At 33.0% G+C, this 9,421-nt stretch overlaps 1 pseudogene; it reads right to left on the bottom strand.

Annotated features, from left to right (window-relative positions):
* LOC107136612 overlaps positions 1-9,362 on the bottom strand; it is a 26,417-nt pseudogene extending 17,055 nt beyond the window's left edge.
* Positions 9,363-9,421: the final 59 nt, after the last annotated feature.

Below are 9,421 nucleotides of genomic sequence, written 5' to 3'. Positions count from 1 at the left end.
TATATATATAGTTTTTCATGTACATTCTTCTTCAGAACATCTGGAATATTGACAATTGAGTTTAAGTATTATGCATACATGCCACCAACTAAATGCTAATATTGATCCTAATATAAAATAATTTTTAAGTATAAACTTTTTGTAAGATCAAACTATAAAACACAGAGCAGTAAATGTCAGCAATAAATATTTTCTGATCCTAAAATTCTGATTCTTCATTAATAATTCTAGGTGGTAGCTACCTAAGATTAATAGTTTCTAGTGTATTATTTCAGAAATTTCTGCATAGGAATACATAATATGTGGTAAGGTAGCATACTTTATAGATTCTTATTGACTTCTCCCCTTTTTTTACACAAATGGGTCATCTTTTGCAAATGATTATGCAAATTTGTTTCTTTCACTTAAGATGTAAATTTTGGAATTTAATATATGCATATAGTGTATGTAAAATGTGTATATATATCATATATACATATGTACATATATGTAACATATAACATACTTACTATGTATACATATGGGCATATATAATATATACACATTTACTATATCTAGTATATCCTAGAATTATATATATATATATATATATATATATATATATATATACATATATATATATATAATTTATATATATTAAATCTATAATATATGTATAAAGTAAGATTTAATATCAAGATGCATATTGTTTTTTACATATAAATTGATGACATATAGTTATGTAAAGATAAAATAATCATACATGAAAAGCAAGTTGTAGAATATATTTTATAATAATACACATGCATTTTATGCATTTTATATTTATAAATATAAAACATATAAAACACATTTTTATACCTACACAGATTTTCCTTTTTAAAAAAAAATATTTATTTTTTAGTTGTAGATCAGCACAATATCTTCATTTCATTTCTATTTGGTGCTGAGGTTTGAACCCAGTGCCTCACGTGTGCCAGGCGAGCGGTCCACCACTGAGCCCTAACCCCAGCTGTATCTACACATTCTTCATTATATTGGTATGACATAATTAATTTTACTAATTCTTCATTGAAGTTTATTTTTCTGTTTCAAAATAGGTTTGAATGAGCATCCTTAAGGCACTTTTTTTTTTTAACTTTCTACAGAAACTTATCATTTAATCATCTACTACAGAATAAGGATTGGAGAACTTTTAAAGAGAATTATTTAGGTATAGTAACCTCAGATAGTAATGGCAACCTATTGTCCATTAAAATTTTTCTTTCAAAAATTCAAGAAAAAAAAAAACAGATTTTGACAGAAAATTGAGGGTACTGTTCTTACAAACTAATTCTAGCACATGAGCTTAGAGAAGCTACTTATCCATGAGTATAAGTAATAGTGGCTATGCAATACATGGGCTAGGACAGGACCACAATAAGCTTTATTTGGATTGAAATAGTTTCCATTAATTGTACTATTTTTTAAGAACCAAAATATGAATCTACTTCAACTGTGCAGTGTCAGATTACACACACACACACACACACACACAATCCTGTCATAATCTTGTGGACTTTCAGAAATGCATCAACTTTTTATACTACATAAAGTATGTTTACATTGATGTGCATATCAATTGGGCTATACCATTGCAATTGTTTAGTAACTGTGTTAAAGGATTTATCAAACATTCACTGGAAACTTGAAAAGTTACTTATCTTAGTCCCATGTGTCTGTGTGTAAGCAAGCATTTGGATAAAGTATAAACTGAAGTAAAATTTCAGTCCACATAAATACAGACTTGCATTTGCTAGTTTGCTAGTTTGTACTCGCTAGCTTTCTGGAAATGGCTTTATTTATCATTTTTGACATCTTTGGATGTGTATTGCCATTGTAAAAATATTTCTGAATTAATTAATTCTACATTAAAAATCCAAATGAACTGACTGTAATCAAAGAAACTAAATGTGATGGTTTTCTTTCTTACCCTCCAGATATTGTTCAGCTATTTTTTGACAGTTTTTGTCAAATTTGTTTTATGTTAGAAGACTTCAACCTTTAAGAAAAAAAAATCCACTTGTGAGCTGACAATATTTTAAAGATAAAAACCCAAACAGTTTGGTGCCTATAATATTTTTGTTTAAAGTAAAACCCATCTTTAATTGATATTTTAGAAATTTATTCTGTCTTTAAGAAATCTTATACATTAAAAAGTTATACATTAAAAAATGTTATGCACCTATATGAAACTTGAAAGCAAGATAACTAAACTACAACTCTCTAGTATTATTGTTACTCAGTTCCAACTGAGAATTAAAGGAGGTTTATGAATTATTGAAAATTATTTACTAATAAAATAAGCCAAGTCCCATGATACACAATTACAGAAACCATTAATACTTTTTGTATAATTACTATAAGAAAGAATAAATAGTCTTATACCATTAAACATATATTCACTTATATGTGTATAATCTTATCTTAAAACAATTTACTTTCTTCCAATGTTTTGTGTTCCAGCTATGAATTTCATTGTTAGGATTTTATGGTTGTATGCTATAAAATTCCATAAGTTGCAGAACTACTAGCCTGGGATTTTCTCTCTTTAAAGCAATAGAATCCAGATGGTATATGGAGGAATTCGATGCTAACTTCTGAAGGAGAAATAGAAATTTCCTTCTTACTGGTGATTTGGCACTCACTGAATTTCCTTACATTTAGATTGGAGCCATATTGGTACTCCTGGCCAATGAACTGTGAGCAGAGTTGTTGTCACTTTGTGGCAGGTGCAGGCAAGGACCTCCCACACCTCTTCCTTCTCTGCTCTTATAACCTTGGAAGCTGTACACTTTAGACAGCAACGTGAAAGATGGAAAACGACTGGCTGACCTTTACCAGATCTTAAGGGTTTGATCTCGTGCATCGAGTACACTAAATTTAATCTAAACTTACATCTAAACTTAAGAATTAGTATGATCTCAGCTCTTATTTTAAGTGATGTATGCAAAGGCAGTAACACAGTCATTAAATTTAAACAAGGTTCTGCCAAGAAGTCGCTGAGCAGCAAAGCTCATTTTAAGGCAATATGGAGTCATTTCTCAGAATCTGGTGCAAATACATAAAGCTCACCAAAAATCATTCCACCATTTTCTTCATTTTAAAACACCCAAGTTAGAAAGGGTTCTAAAGACAGTAAAAACAAGATAAGAAAGTAACCCAATACACAGATGTATGTAAAATGTAAATAGATAAAACCATTTATATGTTGCCAGTCTGAAGTGTAACTAAAAGAAGACACCAGGAAAGTTCACTGCCAGGGTGCCTCCTTGCAATGAAAAGACAATCATTTCCTTGTCATAGAGGAAGACGTTCCAGATCCGAAGAGTTGAGGAACAGGTAAAGATCATTCGATTACAAAAATATCAGTATATGCTAAGTGTTAATTATACTCAGTACCAATAGGAATCCAGTTGAATCAAAGCACACCAAACTCCCTTGATCTAGCAAGTAAAATCTCTAGCAAAGTGATAATATAAAACTCAGAGAGAGAACAGATGTGCTGCAGGAGAACATGCTGATTTTATAGGCACTAAAGTTTCTCTTAAAATAAATACAGTCATTTAAAGTCTTTGAGTCATGGCTGGAGAAGCACCACATGGAGGTGATAGAACAATTAAGTATCCTGTGGGAAAAAGAAAGAACTGGAAGAGAATCTCTATGGAGCAAATCTTGAATATACAAATTAAATTGTCTGTAAATAGTAGATTGAAACATGTCTGAAACTAATTCCATAATAGCATAGGAATCTATCATACAATAAGACTGTTCTTTGATGAGGCATGATGTAAAAAGACTGGAGGAAATAACAGTCACATTGCAACCCAGGCTCAATCTCATCACTCTTTCTCAATTTAGTCTAAGTGGTCAGTTTAGCTTTGACTCTGCATGGCTAGTTTCATCACTCTGTGGGAAACCAAATGTGAAATTTCTTCAGTTTTTAAATTTTATTTTATTTTTTTAATGAAAAAAATTGCAAAGAATTCTGAATTTTATTTTCAGCTCTATTTGTTATTTGAACATCTTTGTTAAGCCCCTTAATTAGTTAAAGGGTATTCTCTTATTTTTTTTCAAACAGAAATTCTAACTCGTTGCTTGTAGGGTTTTTGCAAAGATTAAAGGTAGTAAGCTTTGCAAACTCTTAGCCACATAATGCATGCTTATAGCCATTTCTCTTATCTTTTGAAAGAAGGCAGAGCATATGGTCAGGTTTACAAAGGGCCTGGAGGTAAGCTCTGAAATAATTTTTTTTTATTTAAGATTTTGCTTCTAAAATTTTATATATTAAATAACTTATTTAAGTTTTCTCCACTGAGAAAACTGAGAGGATTACAGTCCTTCAAAGATGTTTTAATATTATATTGAGAATTTAGAACTGTATACAATATTAACCATGCTGACTTTAAAGACTGTTGCAATATTTACTTTTTAAATGGACATATAACATTTTCAGGAAAAGTGTAATGCATTGTTTTGTTCAGATCCACACTTGGATGTCTAACAGGTCTTAAATTTGAAAAGTCCAAACAAACATATTTTCTTTCCTCTACCAATGCAAAACCTTCCCCACCCCACTCAATCTTTCTATTCTACTACTTAGTAAGATTAAAATTTACTTTTCTCTTTGTCTTATATTCGAAAACCAAACCAAAAGCTTATTTTTTTTTTCAATTACCTTCAAAATACATGGACTCTTAATACTTTCCCTCAACTCTTCTGCTGCTATTAAGGTACAAATTACTGCTGAGGTTCTTGTAGATTATTGCAATTGTCCGCACGTGGTCTTGTTTTACTTAGATTTTCCAAATAGCCTTGTCAAAAGAGAAATCAGAATAGTGTTTTAAAAATCTGAATGCCAAAAACATCAGGCCACTGCTTAAATTGTTGCATAGATTCCAATCGCCTCCAGAATAAAAGCTTCTGTCATGACCATCACCTAGGTGACCCTTAGCAATCTGTTTCTTATTAACTCTAGAGCTCAATTTTTCCTTGCCTTAGTCTATCTAATCATTCTTACCTCACTGATGGGCCGCAAGAAAAACATGCTTTTCATCAGTGAAGTCGGAATGTTCTTCTCCATATTTTCCATTGTTCACCCTCTCACTTCCTCTCCTCAAACATCATCTTCTCAATGAAACCTCTTGACCACATTTAGTAAAGTATCAACAAGAAACCCCCACCCAAGGGGTCCCTATGCTCCTGAAACTGCTCTTTGCTTCTCTTCGTGTGAAATGCTGGATAGCTACCTGTTTATTGATTGATTGTCTGAATCCCCTTGTTCACATCTATTTGTTGTTATTATCCTCAGTGTCTAGAGTAGTGCTGTATCCCCTTTTCTCAAAATATATTTGTTGAAGGACAGAAGAAAGGGAAAGAGATAAGATTTTTATTTCCTTTTTCTGTGTCTTTAGATTTCCAAAGAGAGAGAGATGCTTTGGAAGTCACAATCCATCTCCAGCATAGTCACTCTTAAGACATTTGTCAGGTGACTTGGAGAGAGAAAGTAGTCACTGTTCTAATAAAGCCTCAATGCCCGCCCACCCCCAACATTTGGAATAATTTGGACCTTGAAGGAATAATGTAGTCTCAGTTGTTTGCCAAGGTATTTTGCTGATTCTGCAGGGAACAACCCACCACAGGAAGGTGGCACTGATGGTTACAAATCTGGATTACCTCACTGGTCAATAAATAACTCTCCAAGTACATTGTGAATTCTGTGTCCTTAGAAACATGAGGGAGGACCTGTAGTTATTTTTAGTCTTAGGATAATTTTGCAGAGCACTATGGGTTGTGTTAATCTTGTCAATAGTAATCACTATTGGTTAAAAAAAATAGTGAATACGAACATATAAAAGTGACAGGAGGAAAATAATATTAGGAAAAGGAAGCATTAGAAAGCACATAGCTTATTTTTCTTCCATGTTCTCAAAGTATAACCATTATTTCTTGAGTGCCTACTATACGGTAGGCAATTTACATATCTTAATTTTGCAATAGCCCTGTGAAATATTAGTATCTCACTAAATAGGTAAAGAAACAGGCTTGATAAAGTTGAATGTTTAATCCATAATTGCACACAAAGTACACATTAGGGCAGAGAATCAATCCAGCATCTCTGTGAATTCACAGCCTCTGAATTCTCTTGAACATGCTGTCTTGTTTTAGAAGTGTTGCCTGTAGCACCTCTTTAAACCCAATAGAATAATTGGCCTGCCTCCATAGAAAAGATTCTGAAGGTATATTAGAAAATATATTGTTTTATTATAAATAATGAAAAATTGTTATACCAGTATGTAACAAAATAATCCAGAATAGGATGTCCCTATACCGTCTATTAAATTCAAAGGAATCCAATCTGCTGCCAAAATGACGTCCTAGCCATCACTTTCATCACATTCAAAATGTAAGATTATGTAAATAAGTTACAAATTACCTCTCATCGTTTTATAGAATGAGCTTCTGCAGAGTAGCTGCTGAATCAGAGAATGAACTCTGTGTAACACTCATTAATTTTAAGGGTTATTGCAGTCATTAGTTTCTGTCAATTCACAATTGCTTTAAGTGAGCCTAAGATATTTGAGTTTTTCAGGTTGTGCTACGTCTACATTTGTCTTAAAAATGTAATACTTTATCATCCTACCTGGCAGTTATTTGGCTTTCCCTATACACAGAATTTGGCAGTACTCATAGAGGTATTAAGTCTTTTCTTTCAAAACAATTGGTTATTTCTTGCTTTTCTCAGCATGATAGTCTCCCCGCCCCTCGGATACTTAATAAAACCCTTCTTTAACTAGCATGGTTGGCTCTTAGTTTGAAATTAGTTCTTCATAATGTAATTTACATAAGATATGCAAGTGTTTTTTGCTATTACTTGCATTATACAGCTTATATCTTGGATAACATTGAAAGCTATATCAAGCGCCTTATGCATATTGTATTTATCCTTGCTATATGCTCTCTGTCAGGTGAGTATGTGCATATTCATTTGCTGAGGAATATGCATGAAGCTCCAGTAGATTATGACTTACTTAGAGAAAACTGGCACTGCAACTATCCTTATCCAGGTCTGACAGCCTTCACTCAGTCTCCATGATGTGGGTTTATTTGTTACTCATCAAAATTAAATAATGCCTGCTCCATTTACTCTATAAGACTGTGGTGAGGTGAAAATAAAAGGAAAAAGACTTTAAAAAAAAAAAACAAATGAAAGATGCTTTCAATAGCAAGGGAACTATCTCCAGCTCAAAAAAGGAAGAGCCAAATTGATCGGTCTGCTCGTAGAACTCGTCATGATGGAGAGAAAGTCTGGCTGCCTCTGCAGCAACACCTTTCATCTCGTGGAAAACTGCATGATTGCATTGTGGCGTGCTAACAGAGCAATCCAGAGGGAATCCACATTTGGCAAATGAAACTGCTAGTTAAAAGCCTTACTTTGTGAGAACAAACTCTCATTACATAATAATGCCCTGAGAGCAGGCCCCTGTTCCCCAAACTTACTAAATCCTGCCTTTTCTCAAATTACCATTTTTATGGGTTTCACATACATAGCAGAAGGCTTCAGGTGATGGAATTCACTCTGATCCGTGTGGTTTGGAATGGTAATTGCACCTATGCAATGAATATCCATTACTAGCATATTGCTATTTCACTTCCCCAGTAAAGTGGGAAAGCTAAAGTCGGGCAGTGTCACATATTGGAAGCTACAAAAATAAATTTCTTAGCATAGTAGAGTTTCAAGAGAAAATATCTTGACTAACGCATACTCAGGCTTCTAACCTGGGCCTGTAAGTAATTTGAGGCCAAGTATGAGAAAGTTCTGTGCGTAATTTGTGTCTTTCTGTGGCCAAGGATGGGGAAAAACATAAGAAGAGAAAAAAGCACAAAAGATAGGAACTCTCTACACTAGAGCACCCAGCAAAACTAAATTCTGGAGCAACACCTATGAGGTATGATTTATGTATAACATCATTCATTCATTTAAAGGGAACAATTTGATGGGTGCTGAATGATACTTACTCACAGAGCAATCAAAATACAAAATATTTTATATTATTCCAAGTGTTGCCTCAAACCCCTTTGCAGCCATCTGTCTGCTTCCTGATACAGGAAACCATCAACTTGCTTTTCATCATTTTAGGTTACTTCGTATCTTTATTATTGTATATAAGGGGAATCATATAGTGTATATTCCCCTGTGTGGCCTTTCACTAGCTTATTAATTTTGAGATATATTCATAGTTTTCCATGTACAGTAGTTCTTTTCTTTCTAATATTAAGTAGAATCTAAGCATGTAGAATTATGTATATTATTTTACCACTGAATACTTAATTGATAGTCACCATTAAATGAGTAGTTATTCCCAGTTCTTACACAGTTACAGGGGAATTTATATGTAAGTCTTTGAGAGAATATATATTTTAATTTAGTAGTATAGAATATATTTTAATTCCATGTATAGAACAGTTAGGAAGAGGTTAAACAGTTAAAAAACTGCCACAGCAAGTTTCAAAAGTTTCAGTACGATGTTCCATTCCTATACACATCAGCCTCCTCAATACTTGGTACTGACGGTTATTGTAATTTTAGTCTTGCTAATTAATGAGAATATGGTTTTGTCTTACTATGCTCTTATTTAAATAATTTGTAATTGAAGAATAATGCACATATAGAAAATATGAAAATGTATAGTTGGACACATTTCATGAAGTGAACCCCTAGTGCAACCTTTAGACAGATTAAAAAAATAGAAGGTATAATGCTAAGTTAAATATGATATATTTTATCAAAACGATGTTGTAACAGTGTGCGGGTTTAAAGATTATAGGGAGCATTATCTTAATTCAGTGAGAAAAAAGCTTTCTAAGGAAATTATGTTGGAACAGAGGATGGCTTCATGAAATAACAGAGGGAGTCATTTCTATATCTACAGGAAGAGCCCCAGGAAGGGAGAAGGGCAGGTGCAGAGGTCTGAGGCTGGAGTACGTATGGCACATCTGTGAAGACCAAAGATGCTGTCTCTGTGAGTTCTGTCCACCGCTGCTGTAGAATTCCAGCACTGGAGTGGATAGTGCAGCTACCACATCTAGTGTCATTATCATATGTCGGTCCATATTTTCATGGAGTGTTATTTTTCTTACCTGAAGGATTTCAGTTAACATTTTTCATTGTGTAGATCTGTTGGTGATAAATCTTTCGGTTTTACATGCTTGGAAATGTCTTTCATTTTCCTTAATTATTTGAAGCTATTATTGATAGGTTTGGACTTACATGCTTGAGAGTTTTCTTCTTTTGATACTTTAGCGATGTTGTTCACGTCTTTTTTACTTACATTATTTCCCATGTGTGATCTGAGGAGATATATATATATATATATATATATATATATATATATATATATAT

This window comes from Marmota marmota, unplaced genomic scaffold, assembly GCF_001458135.2.
Source record: "Marmota marmota marmota unplaced genomic scaffold, marMar, whole genome shotgun sequence".
NCBI classification, from domain to species: Eukaryota; Metazoa; Chordata; class Mammalia; order Rodentia; family Sciuridae; genus Marmota; species Marmota marmota.
The sequence above is the reverse complement of the archived record's forward strand: the minus strand, read 5'-3'. Positions and strand labels throughout refer to the sequence as shown.